General features: G+C 40.4%; 1 protein-coding gene and 1 long non-coding RNA gene across 15 annotated transcripts in view; one reads left to right on the top strand and one right to left on the bottom strand.

The window, feature by feature from the left end:
• LOC308457563 (uncharacterized protein) overlaps positions 1-24,995 on the bottom strand; it is a 280,871-nt gene that overhangs the window by 52,191 nt on the left and 203,685 nt on the right. The window contains exon 1 of one of the 8 annotated variants that reach the window (XR_013976978.1): positions 12,648-13,406. The exons of 6 other annotated variants lie outside the window; for them this stretch is intronic. The gene's annotated coding sequence lies outside the window, so the exon portion shown is untranslated. Of the gene's footprint in view, positions 1-6,687; positions 6,883-12,647; positions 13,407-24,995 lie in introns of those variants that run through there. One more of the 8 variants, XR_013976979.1, reaches the window with a different exon arrangement.
• Positions 1-24,995, top strand: part of LOC308457564 — a 206,725-nt gene that overhangs the window by 145,276 nt on the left and 36,454 nt on the right. For 2 of the 7 annotated variants that reach the window (XR_013976980.1, XR_013976981.1), the window contains exon 5: positions 11,428-11,486. This is a non-coding gene — a long non-coding RNA (uncharacterized lncRNA). Of the gene's footprint in view, positions 1-6,106; positions 6,192-11,001; positions 11,103-11,427; positions 11,487-12,360; positions 12,417-21,364; positions 21,442-21,717; positions 22,118-24,995 lie in introns of those variants that run through there. The other 5 variants (XR_013976984.1, XR_013976985.1, XR_013976983.1 and 2 more) reach the window with 5 other exon arrangements.

Genomic DNA, 24,995 nt, shown 5'->3' with positions numbered 1-24,995 from the left:
AACTCCCAGGAACTTCAACAGAGATAATCTAAATAAATCCAAGCACTCTAAGTTTAACTGTCTGCTAAAACAAGCTCTTTTAGTCAAGTACATTTCCTAAGCAGATACAGGGATGTCCTTTCTCATGTTCATGTTGCTTTTTAAAAAAAGACTCTCCTATTACCTATAAGAGAAAATGGAGAAAGTGATTCAATAAATTCAGCAGGCACAAAGGGGTTTAGAAAGAAATCAAGTACTGCCTGCCATCTAGTGTTCTGACAGAGGATGTGAATACAGATTCTTAGGGGGGGAGTTGAGGGGTTGGAAGTGCATGGCCTTTTTGAAAACAGCATGTTCCCTTGAAGAATTTAGGAAATATTAACATATGAAACATCCTTATACTGAGAACAGCAGAGAGAGAGAGAGAGAGAGAGAGAGAGAAGACACACACACAAACATTATACATATAAAAATCTTACATATGCAAAGTATGTGTGCTATGCCCGAGCAAAGTATCTGTGCAACGAATGAACCCTTCTTTTAATGATACCACATTTTGTTTCTATTCTATGCAAGATGATGTTAATAAAATATACATTTAGAAGAACCTCAGGTGGGAGCATTTTGACAGTGGATGCAACATCAACCTTGGCTTCTATATTGCATGTGCAACTATTATTTGTACAACAATATATTTTGTATGTTTTAGCCTCTCCCACTATGTAGCTGGGTTCATAATGGTTTCAATGGGGCAACCTACAAAACAGTAATTGTGTGCAGTAGTTTGTAGTACTGAGTATTCAAAACTGAGGGAGCAATGGTGACACCAAGTGGCCAGTAAGACTGTGTACTTAATCAAACACAGTTATGTTCTTCTGCGCAGTGTAAAAATGATTTAAAATATTATCAGTGTTATACCATGGATAAAAATAAATAGGATAACAGTGCATTTAAATTGTGCAGCTTAACGTTTCTAGATAAGAGGAGTAGGGAACGTGTGTGCCTTAGTATAAAAAAACTCCCCCCCCCCAGCTTTAAAAGGCAGTATATATTTCTGTGTATCTCCCTCCCCCCTGGTTTCTTGGCACGTGCTACTCTATTAAAAGCCTAACTAATCTGTTTGTTAATATTATGCCTATGTGCATTTTAAAGGCTCCTACAGGAGATCAATATGGTGATATTTAAGAATCGTCTTGTTTTCTTTTTATGTACAGGAATGAGTGGAAGGTAGGCTACGATTGATTGGAAGATTTTGGGACAGAGTGATTTCTAATCAATTACCAAGAATTACTCTCTCCCAATTTTTTCATCATAGCAATAGAAAGGCCTTTCCCCCACTATCTAAAATTAGGCTGCTGAGATGATGAAAGCTGTAAGATGGGGGTCCAGGAGAGGATTGTTGTGTGACAGACAGGACTGTGAGTTCGGTTCCGGTACTGAAAACCAATTTCTGGTTTAGAATCATAGAATCATAGAGTTGGAAGAGACCACAAGGGCCATTGAGTCCAACCCCCTGCCAAGCAGGAAACACCATCAGAGCACTCCTGACATATGGTTGTCAAGCCTCTGCTTAAATACCTCCAAAGAAGGAGACTCCACCACACTCCTTGGCAGCAAATTCCACTGTCGAACAGCTCTTACTGTCAGGAAGTTCTTCCTAATGTTTAGGTGGAATCTTCTTTCTTGTAGTTTGAGCATGTGCACAGGGGCATCCTGTTCCTTAATTCTGTGTTAAGGAATTCCCTGCCCCTTGAGCCACTACTTTGCACCTGGCTTTGACTGGGTTTCTATTAAAGGGGGGAAACATAGTTTCTGCAAGCCTGAAGTCAACCATCCATCTAGTTTCTCTAAATCGCCGCTCCAGCAAAATTCAGTTACAACCTACTCCAACTGACAGCGACAGTCTCTTTTTTTAAAAAAAAAATATTTATTGCTTTTAAACCTTACAAAAAGAAGAAAGGAAAAGAAAAAAGAAAAGAAGAAGAAAAACAAAAGAAAAAACAATACAATACAATATATAAACAATACAGAACGCAACATTAACATTAACACATTAAACAAAACAAAAGCAAAAACAATTCAAAAAACACACATCATACCATCTCAATATCCTCTCTTTCATTCCCTTGTTTCATCAACCTCCTCTCACCTCCCTTTTTGTATTCCATTTCTATTAATTGTTTCAGCAAATCCTTTCCATCTTTCTCTATTTTCTGTCATGTAATTATCTTAACATATTTTAACCTTATTTTCCATTAATACTTATTTATACTTAATTCCTTAAAATATTTCTACTAAAGCCGTATAATTTCCTTCCAACATTTTTCTAACACTCATTAATTTTACATTATTTCCATATATAAATTTTAAACTTTTTCCAATATTCTTCCACCGTCTCTTCTCCCTGGTCTCGGGTTCTGCCAGTCATCCGTCAATTCCATAAAGCCCATCAACCTGGTGATCTTCTGTCCGAGGCTCTTAACTCTTTTCCAGGTCCCTTCTGCAAGTCGTCTTCATGTTTATACATGCACTTTACTTTGTCTTCTCCTGATCTTGTTCTTATTTTCCTTCCTTTGATGCTGAAAAGTAGATCTCCGGGAAATTCCCATCTAGCAATGTTTTTATTCCTTCTCGACAAGTCAGCCAAATCTCCATAGTTGGAACTGAAATTCAAAAGATATTTCCAGTCGTGTTTCAGAGTTCCTCCAAGTCTGGCAGTCCCCACAACTCCAGTCTCCTCCTGACCCAAGTCCAGGTCCCAAAGGTCAATAAACCCCTGCATGAGGGGATCTATCCAACTTTCTTTCTCCAATCCAAGCGGGGCTCCAATCCTAAAAGTCTGACTTTCTCTAAATTCAGTCTTGGAAGGCATCAACTTATAATCATCAAATTGCAACTGTAAAGCTGGGGCTCTCTCCCTCACCACTTGTACCACTTTAGGTTCCACAACAAAAACTTTCTCCCCCGCCTTCTCCTCGATTTGCCATGTCAAAATAGATCCCTGTATCGATTCCTGAATAATTTCTGTATTAATATTGACTTTTTGTGCCAAATTAGTCACTTTTTGTTCCAAGTTATCAATTTTTATAGTCCTCGCATCCGTCTTCTTATAAAGCTGTTCCAGTGAATCATTAATCTTACAAAATGCAACCACTAAGGCTTCTTCTGTCAACATTCTTAACGATTCAAGGTCAATCCCAGATTCTCACAGTTTTATCTTGCAGATGGAAAATTCCCCCAGCTCAGCTCTTGTAACAATTTCAAAGGCTTCCTCTAGGGGGAAACAATTTCTATTTGTATCAATCCTTTTAAGCACAGTTCAAACAATAAAATTAGTTTCAATTTTCAGTTACCTTTATTCCTTTTTAAACGCAGAAGGAGACAATGGAAACAATGTATTTCTCTTCTTTAACTTACTGTCAGCAGACGATCTATTCACAGTTAATGAGCATATCCGAAACTTCAATCTTGCTAGCAGCCCGTTTCCAGGTTCAGAGCGGCGGTAATTTGACTTTCTTCACTCTCTCCTGCAGGCTTACACGATCTTAAGTTTCCCCCCTCTTCTCCTGCTTCCAAGGGGGGTTTGATGATTTAACCGATGGAAGTTTAATCCTCTGACAGCGACAGTCTCGAGGCTCCTCCAGTTGTTTGACAGCAGAACAGACTCCCTCTGAAGTTCCTTGGAGGTTTTTAAGCAGAGGCTGGATGGTCATTTGTCATGAATGCTTTAGAAGAGATTCCTGCATTGCAGGGGGTGAGACAAGATGGCCCTTCGGTACCTTCCAACTCTGATTCAATATTACTGCTGGCCGCTTGGACACTTTAGCTAACTTTTTTAAAACAACAACCCCCCACTTGTGTAACATTCTTCTGTTAAGACCTTTACACAGGGCAGACTCTTGGTCCAACCCTTCCTCTGATCTTCACTAGCAATATATTGTTTACACACCAAGGATGAATACCCTCTCTGCTATCCACCTTGACTGCAGCTCTCTAGCCTTTGCCTCACACCTCCTTCATCAACTGATTTTCCCAATGCCTTTTCCCAATTGGTAGTTATTTTTCTTGACAGCTAAGTGCCCATTCTTCACTAACCAGAACCTCCAGTTTATCAGTCTGCCGTTTCCCAGAGCAATCAAAATGAATTTACCTGATCCAAGACCTGTCTAAAGACCCATTAAAAACAATAGTCTCTTTCTCCCGTTTCAGAACTTGTCACCAATCAGCTACTGCTAAACAGTCCTGCACAACACCTCAAATTTTGACAGTTTCATATTGACACCCAATGCTTTTTTTCTTTAAAAAAATTGTTTAGGAGTACTCTCATTTTCCTACTCATATTGAAATACTGCCCATCAGTGAGGCCAAACTTAGATTCACAAAATGTTTAGGGGTATGCATACCCCTGCGTCCCCCCAGAAAAAAAGCACCGCTGACACTAGTCCCACATTGGGCGAAAATATTCCTGAATTGCAGGGGGTTGGACTAGATGGCCCTTTCCAACTCTACAATTCTATGAAGATCAACAGAGGTCACATAATTTCCACCCTCCAAAGCACAAAACATAAATAGGCATAGGACCCATCTGCACTATATGTTTAAATCAGTATTATACCACTTTAATCCAAAGAATCCTGCAAACTGCAATTTGTTAAAGGTGCTGAGAATTGTTAGGCGACCCCTATTCCTCTCACAGAGCTATTATTCTCAGCATGGTTTAATTGTCAGTGGCCTGACCTCTGCTTGATTTTCTTTTCTTCTCCAGTATTTTATTTTGTTCATTGTTATATATTTTTCTGATATTTTGACTAATTTCTATCATGGATTTTATGCATTTCTTTTTTTCTGTATGATTCCAACCACCTAGAAACCTTCATTTAAAGTGGAACAAAGACACAAACAAAAATAACCTGAGACCTATAACCAAGGGTTCTTTGGATGGTACAAAATTTGAACTAAGTACTGCTGAATCCTGGAAAATCAGAAGGCTGTAAATAAAGCAATCTGCTTTGAAAGAGCTGATCAAGCTGTTAAAGGAATGAAATAATGAACCACACAGAGAAACATTTATTTCCACAGCAAGCAAAATATCATAGATAGCCGGTGGCAATTTCTGGAGCTGAGGATGAAATCCCAAATATGTGTAGGAAAGTCATAAGAACTGGTGTGTGTGTCACAAAGTTGTTTTTTTCAAGAGGCCTTCAGGTCAATGTAGTCAAAAGAACAGATTCAGTGAGAGGGAAAGGTCACCAGGGCATCCATAAGGCATACAAAATAGGAATAATTATAATCTTATTATTGAAACCAGACCATGTAAAGTATAAATGGTGTATTGACTCAGAAAAGCTGGTGTACTTACATCAACATACTAAGTACTGCACACTTGGTCTTAATAAAATTTTCACCTATTTCACTACAGGAGATTATAATAATCCTCAGTGTAGTTTTTCAATCATGTGCTCAGTTTTTATGGTCCAGTTTACAAAAAGATAAAACAAGAAAAAATTACAACCATACTAACATCTCCCCTAGATATTACCATTGAAATAAATGAATAGCATAATTAAGCTGGAAAACATGGCTTTTTAAAGCAAAATTTCTGTGGAAAAACAACCTGACCCGCCTACCATTTGATCTGCTGACAATCTCTGACAGTCAGATGCATCTCAGTTAGCCAAATCATATTTTACTCTCCTGGGATTGCTTTTGGCAAGCTTTTTCCACGTGGGAGGAAATGTGTTAGGGGGAAAACACATCAGTGAAACTTCAAAGCAGCAGCTTAAGGTGATCTTTTCATTTTCTTGAATGACGAACTGGCTCTACAATTCGGCTGAAGAACATGCTGTGCTCTTCATGCCTAAGGTGCCTTTTAGCCTATGAACAAGGTAAATTAATGGAAATCACACTGGAAGCAAGTAAAATGTTCTGGCAGAAATGCTTGTAGACCTCGTCTCAAGCATCTTTTGTACTCCTCTTCAAGTTTGGCTCTCTCCAGTTGATTTGGTCAAATAAGAACCAATGTCTAGATGCATAATGGCACTACCCCGCACCTCAGTGTGAACAGGGATTCTGCAGCTCTGGCAGTTCTTAAAGCTGATCACACACAACTTTTCTACCTTTCCTCTAGGAATAAAGCTACAAAAAAAGTAAAAACAGAAAAAACAAATGACCACTATTGGGGTTCTCCCATTAATAGCCTGGGTGACATGCAGGTAGGTTCAAACATTATCATGCCAGAAACTGGCAGCCCGTATAGGTCAGATTAAAGACTTAATACTGCTCCAGAACAATATACTCTCAGCTCGTCTCTGTTTAGTACATTTGGAATTTGGGGAGTAGGGGAGGGGGAAATCACGTGAGAGTTACTAGCTTGCCTGACATCTTTCTGGCTTGATTATGAACATAGAAACAAGTCTTATGAATGAATCAAAATGGTCTGTTCAGCTTGGTATTGTCTACAGCAGCTGTCAGTGGTTTGCCATGGCTTCAGAAAGAGGAGCCTTCCCCAATCCCGGTTGACAATACCTTCCTCATAGGAAGCAGAATTTTCCATGAAGGTGGAAACTTGATTTGACAATTGGCCAGCTGAAATAATGTGCCTCCTAAATAATAAATACTTCCAACATTTTACACCTAGAATTTATTTAGCAACTGGAGACACTTACCCTCATTTATTCAAATAGGGAAGAAAACATCTATTGTACTCACACTATAAAGTCTTCTGCCAAGCTGCCAGTTTCAGAACCCTATTCAACCACGAAATTCACTGATAGCTTTGGGGTCGTTCCTGCCCATTAATCAAGCCTACTTCACTGGGTTGTAGGAGGATGAAATGAGAATATATTGTAACCAACCATGGATTCTAGGGGGGAAGGAAAGTCAAAAGTTAGTAAGTTCTAGTAATGCTTCCCTACTGAATGTGAATTAAAAAAAAAAAAAAAAGACTCATAGATGCTGCAAGTCTTAACACTGAATGTTCAACATATAGCTGTGCAAGGTATTTTCCATTTTCCTTTCTCCGAAAACTGCACTGCACTGACAATACAGTGTTGAGACTTGCAGCATCTACGAGTTCTGTGTTTCCATTCCACCTCCCTCCTCTTTTCTGCCATTGCCTTATGATCGCAAGTATTTGTGACCTACAGCTGTAAGGGCTTGAAGCCCAAAGCACACAAAAAATCTCTACATATGGCATCACTCTCTTGGCTGATTGACTGAGCTGCATGTAATCTAACGTGACTGATATGCTCAGATGTGATGTGACACATTTCCGTGCAGGCTGTGGTGCTGTAAACCGTTTTATAAGTCAGTTTAATTAGAACGATGAGCTTCTTAGTAGGCTGACCCTACATTACATCAACGGCCACTACCCCAGCACTGGGACACTATAATGCAGTGGCAATCCTATGCGACTATCAGCAGCAAAGCTGAATCACAAGGATAGCTCTAAAAGCAAAAACTGGTACACCACCAGCTTCTACAAAATCCTTGGCAGCTCCTTTCACCAACTACTGTGATGCTTGCCAATCATGACTCTTCAACAGCCAGAACACCTAGAAATTTTGGGTAATTAAGCAGTATACAGTATAAGTAGCTCAAACAAATAAATACATGGGTGGCAACTGCTGGAGCATTAGGCAGATGTCACAGAGCCTAGTCCTTCAACACTGCAAACTCAGACACACTGCTAGGAAGGGCGCCTTGGAGAAGAAAAGTTGTCCCAAGCAGTTTTGGTTTTTATTTAGAAGAGCTAAACATTTCTCTTTATAAATAAGTTCCTCAAAACTCATTCAGAACCATGTACTATGGGGTGCTGTCCTCTTTGTTGCTGTTGTTCCTATACTGAAAAGGCCCTAGGTGGTGCTGTAGCCCAGTGGGAAAGTTTAGGCTTAGAATTCAAGAGAGATTGGGTAAGATCCTTGGCTATAACCTTTCCAGGGAAAGGGCTGGAGTGAAGCAGGCTGGCTGCAGCTCTCCAGGATTTCAGGAAATACTGAGACTAGGGCTTTTTCACACAAAGCAGGTGCTGTACTGCAGAGCTCTTCCCTGTGGACTGGAAGAAGCAGGACTCCAGACCACCGAGTAAGGGAGAGCTAGGATATGCAGGCAGTTATAGACCTTGGAATGGTTTTACAAGTGCTTTCCATGCAGAAACAAAGGAAAAGTCCATGGCTTGATGAATAAGGGAGGAAGAGGTTGCATGTGACTGACTTTTCTATACTGGGTGGAATATTTTATTGCCTTTCCCCTTTAGATCTCCAGGAAGCCCATCAATAGGTATATATTGAAGCTTTGATCGGCCTGGAACTGTGTGGATAAAGGTTGTTTATATCATCTGGAGCAGGCATCCCAAACCTTTGGCCCTCCAGATGTTTTGGACTACAATTCCCATCATCCCTGACCACTGGTCCTGTTAGCTAGGGATCATGGGAGTTGTAGGCCAAAACATCTGGAGGGCCACAGGTTGGGGATGCCTGATCTGGAGGGTCTACAGTATCTGAAGAGAGGGTGGGAGACTTCTCTGAACCAACAGGATATTTGTACACTTGCAGCCAAATTCACCCTTTGTGACTGCTCCTGTGCCAGATCACCTTTTCATGCAGAAAAAGAGAGAAAGAGAAGACTTTTTGAGTCAAGGTTAAGGGAAAGCACTCAAAATGGCATGGGAATGAAATCTCATGGCCCCAGCGCCCTGAAGTCCTTATTTCTAAACCTGAAAATATGGGTGCTTTCCCTAAGGGAGCGGGGATATGGCTCTACTGATTGCTATGGAGAGTCCTCTGCATGCAGATGTTGCACCCGGATGAGGAAGGATGATAGTCTATGTTTTCACCATCTGTCAACATGATTAGAAATAGTTTCTTGCTACCAATCCTTTGGGGCAGAATTTTAATCTGATCGCATATACAGACACAGGAGAGAATAAAGGCAAGATATACCAGACCATAGATTTAAACCTCTAAGCAAATGATCCTGAATGGACTTCTCCTTGCTCTCCTTCCCGTGCACATGAATCTGTTTTCTCTCTGTTGTTTTAATCTTGCAAATTCGTTTCCCCCCCCTCCAATTGGTTTGCTCAGCAGTGATGATTATGCAGGAGAGAAATGGCAAAGGGGGTCAGGCAGCAAATGAATGAGGAGTGAAATCTCAAAAGATGCTAAATGAATATTTATGCAGCACGATCTTCACTCTCACATCACAGCACATAATGGGATCAGCAGAATTCCTGCTGGGTGAGCTGACTCTGTGAAAACTTAGTTTAATCTGTACATTAGGTGGACACCCCACAAGCCAAGAGAGAGCCTTCAACACCATGTGAAATATTTATTAAAGATTCTAATTTCGAAATGTGTCTATATTCCGATAGGTAATAGGAAGGGGGAAGAATCTTGCATAATAATTCAAAGCTAAGGAAACTGAAGAAAAATGAATAGCTGGAATGATTTTCTGGCTTTGTGAGTGTTTATTAATCTCAAGTATTTCTTTAAGCAAATTAACTTTTATTAGCCGTTAAAACATGTTGGCCTATGCCTTTAAGCTGGGGTAGCAATCACAGGAACAGGTTCAGACATGGAACATGGTGCAGCTGCTGTGTGTGTTTGTGAGTGACTGAGTGAGATGGGAAGTAAGGAACGAGGAAAGGAGGAAAAATCATATTGTAAACTCCTGATGCCTTAGGTGATGTGTCCAACAAAGATAAGAACTTACATCTAATGTTTATTTTATTAAATTTATATCCTACCTCCCCAGAGGAAAGAGCCCAAGGCGACATCTTTGTTGATAGCACCACTTTCTAGTTGTCGCTGAATAACACAGTCAAGTTTCAAGCTCTGCATATACATGTATATTTGGATCAGATTTTCCTATGGTTTATTCAGATGTGAAGTTCAAAGACTGGCCCTCCTCTTGATTAAATCCTTTATGAGATTATTCACAATTCAAAGGCAATAGCATAATAATGTAACTGAATTTTACCTGTGCTTATGCTTATTTAATGGGTTTGTTTTTAAAAGATATATTATTGTTCCTTATATGGGATATAAATATTGTTGGAAAAACAAGCATCCACCCAGTTCAACCATAAGGGATAGTTGGGGGTAGCCTTGTTATGGAGTTAGAGTATTTGTTTTCAGAGGAGGAAGAATAGATATACTACTGTTTCCCTTTGTCTATTCAAAGACTGAATGACAATGGATACTTCGTTTTATCTCAGCAATAAGTCTCAAGTTTAGACTCAAGTCTTAATCATTTGGTAAAACTCCGAAGAGGATTCTCCATATGTTACCTTGTTTCATTTTCTGCTGGATGTCCTTTTCTTTGCAAGTGGATTGTTATTTTAATAGCATGGCATGGTTAGGGGAGAAAGTTGTATCACTGGTCATTAGTGATGTCACAAGCACTATGCATTAGGTGCCATGAAAATCACATAACCAGACAACCCTGGTAATGGCATTCTTACCTATGTTACTATTTATAGTTACTATTGCATCCAGTATCAGGGAAAGTTGCTCATGAGTGGGACCATGTCACTGTGCTCATGTCCTGCTTGTGAAGAGGAGGAAGAGTTTGGATTTGATATCCCGCTTTATCACTACCCTAAGGAGTCTCAAAGCAGCTAACAATCTCCTTTTACCTTCCTCCCCCACAACACACACTGTGTGAGGTGAGTGAGGCTGAGAGACTTCAGAGAAGTGTGACTAGCCCAAGGTCACCTAGCAGCTGCATGTGGAGGAGCGGGGACGTGAACTCGGTTCACCAGATTACGAGTGCACTGCTCTTAACCACAACATCAGACTGGCTCTGAGCTTCACAGAGGCATCTGGTTGGTCACTGTGAGAAGGAGATGCTGGACTAGGTTCCTTCTTGCATTCTTATATACCTGTGAAAAGAATCAGATGTTGTTATCCTGATAACAGTAAAGTAAAACCAGATTTGAATGAATGTTTTCAATGCATTGTTGGTTTGAGAGAACCAAGATTTGCTCTCCAATACGATTGCCCTAATAAATATAATTCTCCATAGAGACTACACCCTACTTGTAGTCCAGATGCATACTATATGATGTCATTGTATGCAAAGATGAAGGTGGTCATCCTTTCAAATTGATGCCCTTGAGTAGAGAGGTGAGTCAGTAATGGGAATGGCCAGTAGCTAAGGGTGCAAGCCTATTTGTGAGGTGGTGGCAGTGACCATACATTAACCTCATGCTTTTTTTTTTATTAAATATTTATTAGGGTTTAAAATAAAAATAGATATAATAAACAGTATAACATATGTCTTAACATAATTTCACATTTTCTTTGGACTTCCTCACATCTCCCGCTCCCACTTTCATCGTTATAACTTTTGAGAATCACAAGATTATAAATATATAGACGGGACACAAGAATGCAAATAAGATGATAAATTGCTGGCAAAAAGTATTAACCTCATGCTTATTTCCCACAGCTCTAAAAAGGGGATTAGACAAATAGACAAATGAGGCTACCAATGGCTACTAGATACAGGTAATTCTTCCAACTGTTTTTTAAAAATATGCAATGTTTTTATATGTGTTTTTATTGTATTATGAAATTGCAGTGGGGAGCCTGCTCTTCTCATTTATGCTAACTGCGTATTTTAGGAACCTGGTTTTCCAGAATTCTTAGACACGTGGGGAGCTTGCACAAATAGTTCCCTACTGCAGAGAGTCACCCTCTAACTTGTGGAGGGCAATGGAGGGAACACGAAACAGGATGCTTGTCCCATATGATATTGTGTGGTGATAGGAACACCTTCTATAGCTTCCTGACTAGGGCAGACAGCTGTACAGCAAGCTACATCTGCCCAGATTCCCCCTACTACAAAAGTGCTAAGAGACGCAGAAGTCCTGCACACTTTTGCATTGGGCCCTCTGACTGGTGTGTTAAACTAGTAGCACTGGAATCCTTTTGTCGACATTTCTTTATAATTATACAAACTCACTTCCTCTGTCCTCACCCTTCTTGTGGGCACACCCGTGAACCCAGGCTGTGTACATGCTCCCATTTACTCTGCACCCAATGTGCTCCCACCACTAGTCTGGGAAATGGTTTATGTACATAGAGCATTAGCCACAATCCAGATTGATCCTGTATCTATCCTGCTGTTCCTAATGAAATGGTGTGTTTTGATGCGTTTTCTCCAAACCAGTTTCAATTTGAATTGGGACAAAAGACCTAGCTGCGTTTTAAGCTACACAGCTATCATTTCCCTAATTCTGGCATTTGATAAACAATAACAATAGGCTTGTAGATGACTGCTGTTTATCCCGTCATTTATCTTTGCCACAATGTTATAAATACACAGAACTTAAAATATAAAATTTTATGACTTAAAAATAAATGTACATGTTTTATGCAGCCCTGATACCAGAAAAGAAGCCCTTGTTTTACTTCAAATGCATCAGTTGCATTTTTGTAAGTGTGGGATTGGGAAGTTGTTGTTTTCTTTTGTTTGTTTGTTTTCCAGGGTGTTTTTTTTAAACTATCTCATTGGCTAGCACTGAACGGTTTGAGCTGTATAAATTAAGGAGACGTGTCTTTGGGTGCGTGTGTGTGTGTGTGTGTTACCAACTCACTATTCCAAATCCTAAAGTGTGGGAGTGTGGATAATAGTGACAATCGAAATGCAAAACCATAAAACCATACCTTTGCAGATCTCCATAAATATTAATGCTGATGTTTAGTGATCTTGCTAATTTTATTCTTTTCTGTGCCTGCAGTTCCCTTTGAAAAAAGCAACAGCCAGAAACATCTTTCTGACAATTTTCCTCCGCTAAAAGCTAGCAACAAAGGTCTCTCATACTTCAGATTATACTCAAGGGCTAAGATGCTTTTACTAAACACAAGGAACTGTTTGCTTTTATTCTGCTGACGTTCATTTTCCTATCTTTCATTGTGAAACCGGCTGAGCCTGTGGGCATGTGTGGATGGAAGATGCTAAAAATAGAAAGTGTAGCCTAACAACTGGCTTCTGATTGGCTAGCGACAAAATCTGCCTGGCCTATGGGAGCCGCTGAGAACAAAAGCAATTCAGCCTGTGTTTGTGTGAAGCGCTTTATCCACGTCAAAGAGCTCCCGGCTGTAGAAATTATTTTGGTTGCAGTTTAGCAAGGTAATAATCAGCTCAGCCCGCCCGAGAAGGTTGAGGACAAAACAAAGGCGTCTTAGCATCTACAAAGCACAAATGTTTGGCAATACAGAGCTGCGAATCCTTCGAAGTTCCAGGAAGGAGAGGCAAAAAAACCCCAATGGATTTTACAAAATGCATGCACAAACAAAAGACTCAAGAGATTTTGTTGCTTCCACCCCCCCTTTTTTGACCCCTCACAGCTTTTTCAAAATCACTGAATATTTCTTTGCAGCTTTCTGAACTCATTTACCCAAGTTTTTTTTTTTAAACACACACACACACACACACACACACACGAGAGAGCAGCTTGGTGCCATGCTGCGACTTGTGTTCTGTAACCAACAAAATTGCCATTAGTAACTATGGCAATATGAAAATCCTGCAGGACATTCAGTTTGCTTTTCAGATGGGATAAGCATCAACTACACGGCGGAAATGGTTCCACTAGAGGCCACTGTTGGCCCAAAAAACCTCTAATGCTGTCACTCGTGAAGCTCAAGTGAAGAAACCCTACAGTTGCTATTGTTCCAATGGCTTGTGCATGTTCTTAGATACACATTATCTCAAAAAAGCAAGACTGAACGCTAAGGTGTATCGCTGCTTAGGTTCAAAAAAATTCCCACAGAATTCTTGCCAGCGGATTTATCAGATGTGGAAACCAGAGCAAGGAAGACGACTATGAGCTGGAATTTCCCCTCTCTTATATATGCAAATGAAGATCCTATCGGCAAGGGAGAGCCACAATCTTAGCCAACCACCCCAGCCACCAGACCGGTCACACTGCCGGATAATCTAAAGCTGAACTGCTTTCTCCAGGTTGCAGTGGGATAGTCAAAACAACGAAGGTCTGAGATGCAGTAGTGGCAAAATATTACAGAGAGGGAGAATTAGCTGAAGAATTGAGGGGCACAAGCCTTAGGAACATATGATGATTGGAAGCTGCCCTACACCACCTCAGACCATTGATCCATCTAGCTGAGTACTGTTTACACTGGCTGGCAGTAGCTCCTCCAGGGTTTCAGGTGGGAGTCTCTCTTAGCCCCACCTGGAGATGCTGGGGATCAAAACCTGGGGTGGTCACATGACATGCATTCCATGAGCTTCTTGTTGTTGCAGTTCCTCTTCACAATTCTTTCTAGGTTTTGGCACAGAAGCTGCTTTGCTCTCCCTGTCAGGGGAAGAGACAAGAGAAGCGTGTCCCTGTTAATTCTCATTGACCTCTCAGCAGCTTTCGACACCATCAACCATGGTATCCTTCTGGAGCGGCTGTCCGAGTTAGGGGTGGGTGGCAGAATGCACAGAAAGGTATACATTTCCTACAAAAGAGATATAGAACTTTTGATTCCTGAGTAAGCTAAAGCTATCTAATATTAGAAGCACAGAGGAAGGCAGCACAGCAGTATTTTTTAAACAAGTGTTTTTATGGGCATTTTCTTTCATACACATTGTTTTGCTCCTCCTCTGTCCTCTTTGGGCTCCAGGGAGGGTCTCCTTGCAAGCCACAAGGACTCTACAGTTCTTTCCCACCATTTCCTGGTATAATTCTATTCATTTAATTATTTCCCAACACCACATATATATGCAGACATGCACATGTAGAACGCATGTACAAGTGTGTGGGGGGGTGGATACCTGTATATTAGAGAACCACCAACTGGAATTTCTTTTTAAAGGGACAGTTTACTTATTCCAACATTTGCATTTTGGACACAGTGGTAGAGCCCCAGGAATCTTTAAAGGATATAGCCACACTGCGACCAAACACTGGCACCCATCTACTGTATTAATTTGTGGGCATTCATTTATGTTAATAGTAAAAATGCTTAATACTAAATGGATGTGGATTATAAACATTTAACAGCTAAACATAAAGGTGTCTCATTAAGCTATAATCTGCTTTTTAATAAACAGCAAGCCAAAGCACAATAAATGTGTTTTGTCACTGTGCATGCAATAGCATGATGCTAAAGTAAGAAATTGATGCTTTTGAATTATGGTGTTGGAGGAGACTCTTGAGAGTCTCATGGATTGCAAGAAGATCAAACCTCTCCATTCTTAAGGAAATCAGCCCTGAGTGCTCACTGGAAGGGCAGATCGTGAAGCTGAGGCTCCAATACTTTGGCCACCTCACGAGAAGAGAAGACTCCCTGGAAAAGACCCTGATGTTGGGAAAGATTGAGGGCACAAGGAGAAGGGGACGACAGAGGACGAGATGGTTGGACAGTGTTCTCGAAGCTACCAACATGAGTTTGACCAAACTGTGGGAGGCAGTGGAAGACAGGAGTGCCTGGCGTGCTCCATGGGGTCACGAAGAGTCGGACATGACTAAACAACTAAACAACAACAACAAAGTAAGAAAATAAGGCCGAATACCCTTCTAGCCCGGGATGTGGGTGGCGCTGTGGGTTAAACCACAGAGCCTAGGACTTGCCGATCAGAAGGTTGGCGATTCAAATCCCCGTGACGGGGTGAGCTCCCGTTGCTCGGTCCCTGCTCCTGCCAACCTAGCAGTTCAAAAGCACGTCAAAGTGCAAGTGGGAAGGTAAACAGCGTTTCCGTACGCTGCTCTGGTTCGCCAGAAGCAGCTTAGTCTTGCTGGCCACATGACCCGGAAGCTCTACGCCGGCTCCCTCAGCCAATAAAGGGAGATGAGCGCCACAACCCCAGAGTCGTCCGTGACTGGACCTAATGGTCAGGGGTCCCTTTATCTTTACCCTTCTAGCCCAGCATCCTGTTCTCACAGTGGCTGTCCAAATGCCTGCAGCAGCAATCAGGACCTGAGTGTAACTCTCCCCACTTCTGATACTCAGCAGCTATGATTCAGAAGCATACTCCTTCCTGCTGTGGAAGGTAGAGCATATCCATCATGGCTAGTAGTCAGTGATAGACTTAACCTCCAGGCATTTGTCTAATCCTCTTTTGCAGCCATCCATTGCTACATTTAATGGGAGCGAATTCCATAGTTTAACTGTGCACTATGCGAAGAAGTACTTAACTTTTGTCCACCCTGAATCTTCCAACATTCAGCTTCGTTTGAGTTATTAAAGATTCAAATGGTATAGTATGTAAATACCTATGATGGGATCAGACATACTGGATTAACCTTTCTACCTTTGTTCAGCTGAAAACACTAAGCGGTTAATACATCATGGATGTGCACAATTAAATTGGGTCTTTGATAGTGAATAACTGAGCTCATGTGCAAAATGAGAAGACTGACATTTAGACATAACGTTGGATGGAGAAATCATTCCGTCTCAGTTGAGTAAAATATTTAAGTAGAAGCTTATACTTTGCTCAACTGAGGTCTCGTAGTCTGTTATGGAACACTTATTATTTCCTTGTGACATATAGCTGAAGAGCTTACAGTGGATGAAGCCCAATGAATTTTATTACTGCATTCTGTATATCTGTAAGGGATTCTGGGAATGAGGCTTTACTAAGTAATATTTACTGGGTGACCTCAGAGTTGGAGAGCAATCTGAAGCCCTAGCTGAGAGCAGTGGGGCAGAATGGAGTGCCAGATTACTGCTGCATCCAGAACGCTGCAACTTCAGCTGACAGGGTGGGGAGCTGGCTATTTCAAACTACTTCTTTTTTCTGTGCTAGGCTGGGTCCAGGCGTGTGTGATGGACTGGTCCAAACTGGGCCTTCTCTAGGAAATGGGTTCAGCTTTGGATCCAACAGATCCATCACCAACCTGATATGATCATTTTGGCAACAACAAAAAAGCACCGCCTTGAAATCTCCATCATAATTGATCATAAACTAAACATGGATCTGCTGCAGGCACTTTTAGCACTTGAGAGGGATCTCTACCCCAAGATTCCATCTCAGGCCTTGGTTTCTTTTCTGATAGCCACCGCCAGAATGGAAACAGCAGTCAGGTGGAAAACAGGGGCATGTCTTACTTTGTAATCTTGGTTCATCCATATATGAGAAATAGCATTCAAACACTTGACTCAGCAAAGCAGGGCAGAGCAAGCAATACAAATTTCTAAGTACATGGTATTTGTTTATTGAGTATATAAACAAATCAGCCTCATTGCTTGCAGCGGTTCTCAACCTGTGGGTCCCCAGATGTTGTTGGACTACAACTCCCATCATCCCTGAGCTCTGGCCTTGCTAGCTAGTGGTGATGGGAGTTGTAGTCCAACAACATCTGGGGACCCACAGGTTGAGAAAGGCTGGCTTACAGCCTCCCATGACACGTTTTGCTATGGAAAGTCTTAATTCAGCAATGAATTACCATTGTGTGTCCCTTAATTATGACAAATGTGACTGACAAACTATACTCCAAGTTTTGTTTAGTTTGTGTTTATGCTTCTTCTGTAAAAGAAAGTGTAATAAAATACATTTTTAATTCAAAAAATGGAGTTGGGAGGATGCTATTGCACCAGCTGAATTCAGCTCATCTTGCAAAACAAAACCACACTCCAGACTTACTCATATGAGCATCCACTAGCCATAACAGGGGTTAGATCAACAAGTTTGATGCCAAAATACACATCTATTTAAATCCCCTGGTGATTCAGAACAATCAGCACATTTGAAAACCAGACCAGCTAACTATGAACTCAGTAATATGATTCCAAGCTCTACAAATTAATAATAATAATAATAATAATAATAATAATAATAATAATAATAATACAATTCTGCCACAAAGGAGAAGACTGAAAAATGTACAAATTTAAAATTGTAATGTATTTGTGTGCTGAGATTTTGTGGTGCTCTTTGTAAGATTTATTAATGCCTCCTGAGTGATCTTTTTAAAAAAACAATTGTTCACTGTTTTTTGCTTTCTGCATCCGCATAAGCCCTGCTGTTAGTTTTAGACTGTCCACCCATTGCATCAGTGGTTGTCCCCTTGGTCTTTAAAATTGTAGGGTCTCCATGCTAACACTGCTTTAACCCATCAGCCTAAGTCGGTCTCCATGCTAACACTGCTTTAACCCATCAGCCTAAGTCATCTCTTGTCACATGTCCTACATATGTCCATTTTAACTTTGTGAAGCTAAAGCTGAGTCTGTGAGATATATATATATATATATATATATATATATATATATATGCTTGAAAAATGTATTCCATGCAAATGGAATTCTAACAACTCCTTAATAGCACTCCTTAATGCAGCAATAAGATTATTTTCATTGCCCACTACAGAGATACAGCCAAACCCTACTGGCTGGAGTTCTTGGGCAGAAAAAGGAATGAATTTGCTACCAGATCTGATCCAGGTGCATAGAATTAATAAAATGGATAATTGTTTTTATTCTAATATATTGCATTTCAATACATCAACCATTTAATACATACTCAAGTATATTAAAGATAGACAAAGTCCACATTTACTTTACATGCAAAACTAATGTAGTACTAATGTAAAGATACTAGTCTAAATAAGCAGAGTTAAAGACTTCGTTCTCCGAAAAGTTTGTGGTAGTCTGAAACCGCCCTACTTGACTGATTGAAGAGCCAAACTTAAGCATGCCAGAGATGGGGAAAATTAGAGATAACAGTGCTGTACGCATTGTACTAAGAATCTATTCAGAGAATCAGAGAATTGTGGAGTTCGAAGGGACCCTGAGGCTCATCTAGTCCAACCCCCTGCAAAATCTCAACTAGATCATACCTGACAGATGGCCATCCAGCCTCGACTTCCAAACCTCCAAGGAAGGAGAATCCACCACCTCTTGTGGGAGTCTGTTAAGGTAAAGGTAAAGGTACCCCTGCCCGTACGGGCCAGTCTTGCCAGACTCTAGGGTTGTGCGCTCATCTCACTCTATAGGCCGGGAGCCAGCGCTGTCCGCAGACACTTCCGGGTCACGTGGCCAGCGTGACAAGCTGCATCTGGTGAGCCAGCACAGCACACGGAACGCCGTTTACCTTCCCGCTAGTAAGCGGTCCCTATTTATCTACTTGCACCCGGGGGTGCTTTCGAACTGCTAGGTTGGCAGGCGCTGGGACCGAACGATGGGAGCGCACCCCGCCGCGGGGATTCGAACCACCGACCATGTGATTGGCAAGTCCTAGGCGCTGAGGTTTAACCCACAGCGCCACCCGCGTCACTTTACCCTAATTAATTTACTCCTATCCGATCTAGCCATCTACCTAATTCTACTATTTGAACAATATAGAAGCAAAAAGCACATTAGAAACCTACAGCAATAAAGGCCATTAACATGATCGGATATATTTTCAGAAATCAAAAAATTGATGCCAATTCTATTTTTTTCTTTCTACCTTCATAAATCATACACTGAACAATATATCTGTATTTTTAACCATGCAGCTTTTTAAAGTTTTGGTCTCCATTAAACTGTCATCTTTGTCAGAACTCTATGAGCATGTCACAAATAATTAAAAGCCTCCCCAAAAGACAATTTGAGATTCATTATCGATCAAGATTCTGCCTCCTCAAAAGAAGGCTATCATTTTCATGGCAGTCAGAAGACATGTCCCTTTGAGGAGGACGACACTTGGCCTTACTCCAGCTATTGATATTTCTAAGTGATTAAATCTGACCTCAGTGTTGCGTGCCACACCAAGAGCTCCTATTATATGTTCCATCTTTCGGTAATGGGCTTTGGCAACTGCCTGTCTTTAATCCACATAGCTTCCTGCTTTTGACTGAAATAATACACAGTCTATAAGCATCCAATAGTGGGATCAATTTGTTAAATGAAGTTTTTGGAAGTCTCTGACTCCTCTAGAGAACCTGTCACAGGACAAGTCACACACCTTTGCGATGGACACAGAGCCACTGCAGACGTTACAGAGAAACCACAAGAAAGGAAGGATATGTCGTTTGCACTTAACCCTCCTAGTTTCTTAGTGGGTGGCCACGTCTTACGGTGGGAGGTGCACCTCTACCAAAATGAAGGAAAAGACTTTGCCTCTTCCAGTTTCACATAACACCCAAAATGCATGAGGAGACAAAGAACAAGCTTGTTTGCCTCAAATAAAGCAATAAAGTAATTAAGATTTTTTAAAAAAAATTCTTTCATGACATCAACTATTTAAAACATCAAAGCATGAATGTGTAGATTCAGATCAGAAAATGATTAAAGAGAAGGGGTTTAAAAAACCTAAATCAAATTTAAACCTAAAACCATTTCAACAAAACCAAATAAATTCAGATGCAATTACAGATATTCCACTGCCTCCTCTAATAGCATTCTCAGCAGTAATCAGCATCTGAAATACCCTCCAAAATAGAAGTTGGCAATTTCCCTAAAACTGTGGAAAGAATATATCTATAAGCTCCCCTGTAAGTAAGCCTCCCTGGACATGAAATTTCCATAACTGGAGCCCCACTACTAAGAAGGCTTGAGATCTTGCCACCTCTTGCTATGCCTCTGATGCTTCCTTTCTGCCCACTTATCTGGAACGTGGAAAGTAATTAATTCTCTGAGCAGCGTTCAGTGTGTCCTTACTTATCCATAGAGTGGTTAGAAATCAGTGCTCCAGGGACTAAGTGAGAGATTTCCTAATCCAACATGAAGCCATTCATAGCTGTGTTGAAGATCAAACAACACACCTCAGACACAAATTCCTTTTCCTCCTATTGTTGAATCATGAGTATATTATAGAGACGCCATCTTAATTTCTTTGCTCCTGTATTTCAGATATTACTACTAAGTAAGATTTGCTTTGTGTGTCCTGATATTCTTGCTGCTGAATGTTCCCCAATACTGCATTCTACACTATTTATGCATATATATATATATATCTGCCTGATTATTAATCTGTTCTTTGTTTCGCTTCCATGGTTTGGTAACATGGTTGCCTCTTGTTAGCATATGACTTCAGACTCAAATTCTTCCTCATCTCCTTAGACCATGACTTATCATCCAATCCCTACCTGTGTGAATTTCGCAGCTGAATTCTCAAGTGTTAACTGACTCCTAAACCACCCCTCCTACTCTTCTTTTTAAAAAATCCCATATATAATAAAAAACAGAACTTGGAGATCATTAACCATGGCATGAACATATTGTAGATCAAATGTATACAAGCAGAATAGGACGGTGTAATGGAGACTCGCTTAATTTGCCTAAATATCATTCTTCCCTTTCAAAGAAACATCATGCACTGTGGTAGTCAAAGTTCAAGGTATAATTTCTCACTTGGCAATAAACTATTCTACAATTTACAAGACTTCCTGAGCATTTACTTCTACATCACAACTAGTGTTGTGCTTAATATTTCTTCCGCATTTTTTCAGGCATGCAATTTATGAGAAAACCAACAGCATTTAATAAATACACAAGGGGACAGAAAATGTCAGAGAAATTCTTACGGGTATGCCACAGTATTTTTATTGCTCTTGCCTTGCTTTCAAAGTGGCCAAGCGTTGTTTGTGAGTGTCCTACCCATTCTACAAATCAGCTCTCTGGCACTTTGCATCCCCCCGGGTGCTTGTGTTTTCTAAATACGCCATGGCATCCTTAACTGGGATTTCCTGTAAACGCAGGAAGGTGAGGAAGCTGCATACAGAGTACCTGGCAGCTGTTTTACAATTGAATCTTCATGTTTTGCTTTGATCTTTCAAGAAGTAAGTGAAGTTTTTCCTTCAAGGTAACTTCCATTAAAAACAAAACAAGTAATCACACCAATCTCAAGGAATTCACTAGCCAGCTTCTTGTGCTTCAAATGAAACTCTGAAGAAGACACTGGGCATTTCCAGACTGAATCCCAACCCTAAAAGAGTGACAATCACATACCAACAAATTCAGGTAGCACAATTATAACTGACTGGGAGGTTTTGCACAACAAACCAGCTTCCTCCAAAGATTGAACTTTTTGCAATAAGCAAGGTGATAGGAAGATGCCCTGGAAAGTGTGGGATAACACTTGCTTTGATGCACCATTGTGTTACTTTTCCATAAATAAGAACACATACTCATGAAGTAGCCATTGCTGTCTAATTTCCTTGTAAACAAATCAAGATGAATGCTCAATAAATAGGTCACATGGAAGCACCAATTTTGAGGTAGCTATGGTTTGTTTTGTTTTGTTTGTTTGTTTGTTTGTTGTATATCAGGAAATGCAAGCAACTAGGGAAGAGGTAGAGTGCTGAAAAAATGTTTATTGGAAAGAAGCATTCGCATACCAGCCAGGGCCACCTAGCAACAAGAAAGTAAGCTCAACCAAATGTGCACCAGAATCCTGAAGGAATTCAAAAGCTCCTTGAGCATGAAGGAGCAAATAAATAAATAAATAAGTAGAGGCCTCTTTCACAGGGGAAGAGATCTTTTACAAAATTGAGGAACAGGTTTTGGCACAGCACTAATATAAACTAAGGGCACGTAAAACCCAGAGGCAACCTGATAATTAAATTAATTGCTCAGTTGTCATGTAGCCAACACACAAGATATTAAAAAGTCGAGTGTCTAATTCCACTTCATATGCACATGCCCATACAATGTATTGTCTTAAAGTGTGTGCATCGTTTGGAGCTCTTTAGCCAAGTGTTATTTTATAATGTGGTTAAGGTACTTGCAGGGTTTTTCTCAAAGACTTCTCCAAATCTTATCATTAAGCCACTATAAAACATCAAAAAACAAAACAAAAACCTCAAGCTAAATTACTTTGTATACAATGCTTATTATGTCTCACTTCAAAGCAGATCTCACATGAAGATCATATATATCAGAAAAGGAGAGGGCAGGGACAGGGTGGTTTATACTGAAAGGAGGAAAAGGCATTTACAGAACAGAATGCAGGTGTTGGGGGGACAGTAAACTGTTATATTCTTGCCTGTTTAACTCTATATCTAAAGTTGTCTAATATAGAGTAGTCACTTGAAGCTGTAGAGAATGAAATCTTGTTCCTTCAGTTTTGCAGTTAATGCATCTCCTCCTTTCACCATTCATAGGACAGCATTGCTCAGCCTGGTGTTCTCCAGATGTTGTGGACCACAACTCCCATCAGCACCAGCCAGCATAGGCAGTGGATAGGAAGGATGGGAGCTGTAGCCCAAAATTAGGAGAAGGTGGCGTATGAGATCCATAGTGTACAGCATCTTAGTGTGAAATGGGCTGCAGAATAGTGTGTCTCAGTGATGAAATGTTGCCTGCTCTTAGCACAACAAAGGTGACATTTAAGCAGTGATTGTCTTAGCCAACATACAGCTTTATGGCAACCATTTTCTAATCTTAATTACAGAGTCCCTGAATGTAGTATAATTTGTGCCCAAAACTAGTTCACACATGTAATTTGAAAGAAGTCTGGCATCTTGCTCTCAAACTTACTTTGTGCAGTGATTATTTTTTAAAGACAACCAATAAGTGACACATTCCCCCTGTTTTGAAAAACAGAAATGGACTTTTAATGCCTATCTAGCCAGTCAAACTAATGTGTGTTTTCTGTATAACAACCAAATGAGAATCATTATCAGCAAACATTGTTTGAGGTAAGCTCAAAAACCAAAGCAATGTGATATTTGAGTTAGTTTCGCATGCAACAAAAAACCCCAGGTTGAGATCCTGGCATTTCTCAGTACAGAGAGTTTCTGAAACCCAAGACAATTACTGCCAGTCAAGGAAGCAGTAAAATGAGCCAAATCTGCAAGTAAGTAAGTTGCTATGGACCTTTGCTTGTGAACATACTTGTGAATAGACATTGCAAAAGAATTGGCCCATAATAAAGGGAATTGCTAGATTAATTCTTTGTAAGTCACCAGAAGGCCACAAGTTTCTTATCCCTTCTCTACAATACAATCAACATGAAAGAAAGAAAGAAAGAAAGAAAGAAAGAAAGAAAGAAAGAAGCCAACTCAGGACACGTTGTGTTAAGCCAGGACACTCTTAATGTGCCCTTTTCATATCCCCTACATCTGTGCATCATGCCTGGTTAATCACCATATTGTGCTTATTTCTTAGGCAGTTCTTATACATGCGGGCCCTACTGACATTTTTCAGTTATTACTAGGAGTTATTTTGGAGCCTGCTGTGAGCTGTGATGCAGTGGCTGCTGCTGCTGCTGCTTTGGTGAAGACATAGTTACAAGGTGGATTTCAGCCTAAAGGTATACATATGTTCCTGCTGCAAATAACTGTTTGGGGAAGAGAGTTTTGCTACTGATACTTAGTCACATTGCCATTAGCAATAACTTTTTGCTGCCTTCCAAAGAGTTTCTGTCACTGCAGGCTGAGAGGATAAATGTCCACTCTTCAAGTTTCCGTGTCTAGAGCACATCACTTGTTGTTGGTCTTTTCAGATTTCCCTGATGGGCAGAGACTGCCTTTTTGGCTTCAGCAGACAAATAGGGTCCACATTTATTGTTGGACTACAGCTCTACAGTAACCATCCCTGCCTGCTGGCCACGCAAGCTGGGGCTGATGGGAGTTGGAGTCCAACAACATTTGGAAGTCCACACATCCAAGATATAGAGAAAAGAAGCATATCAAAGGCAGTTCTCTAATCAGCTTAACTGCAATACAATACAATCGCTAAAAGAAATAATTGCATGAACTCTTCCAGGATGAAAATGCTTAGAAAGCTTTATTTGCACGTGGTCCAAAGTCTTAATTTGTTTTACCATTGTGCAAATATTCATGGAAGCAGAAACTCAGTTTCTTGTTTTTAATGCCTTCTGCAAATGACAATGTGCAGAAAGTTTTATAGTCTTTATTTGGTTCATGCTCACAGGAACCAGGCAAGATGGAACACAGGAATCCCAGGCTTATAAATGAAAAACTGGGAAAACATTCAGTAACTTAGTTATTAATACGATTTTATGCTGCTTTTCCTCATGAAAAAGTTCACAAGTGGTCCTAAAAATCCAACTGCAACATTAAGCAATACAATACAATTGATGAAATTTAAACAACTGAAACAGAAGCAATGTGATAA

Source organism: Podarcis pityusensis, assembly GCF_964106645.2.
Source record: "Podarcis pityusensis genome assembly, chromosome: 10".
Classification (NCBI taxonomy): domain Eukaryota; kingdom Metazoa; phylum Chordata; class Lepidosauria; order Squamata; family Lacertidae; genus Podarcis; species Podarcis pityusensis.
Note: the sequence above shows the minus strand (reverse complement) of the source record. Positions and strands in the feature narration are given on the sequence as shown.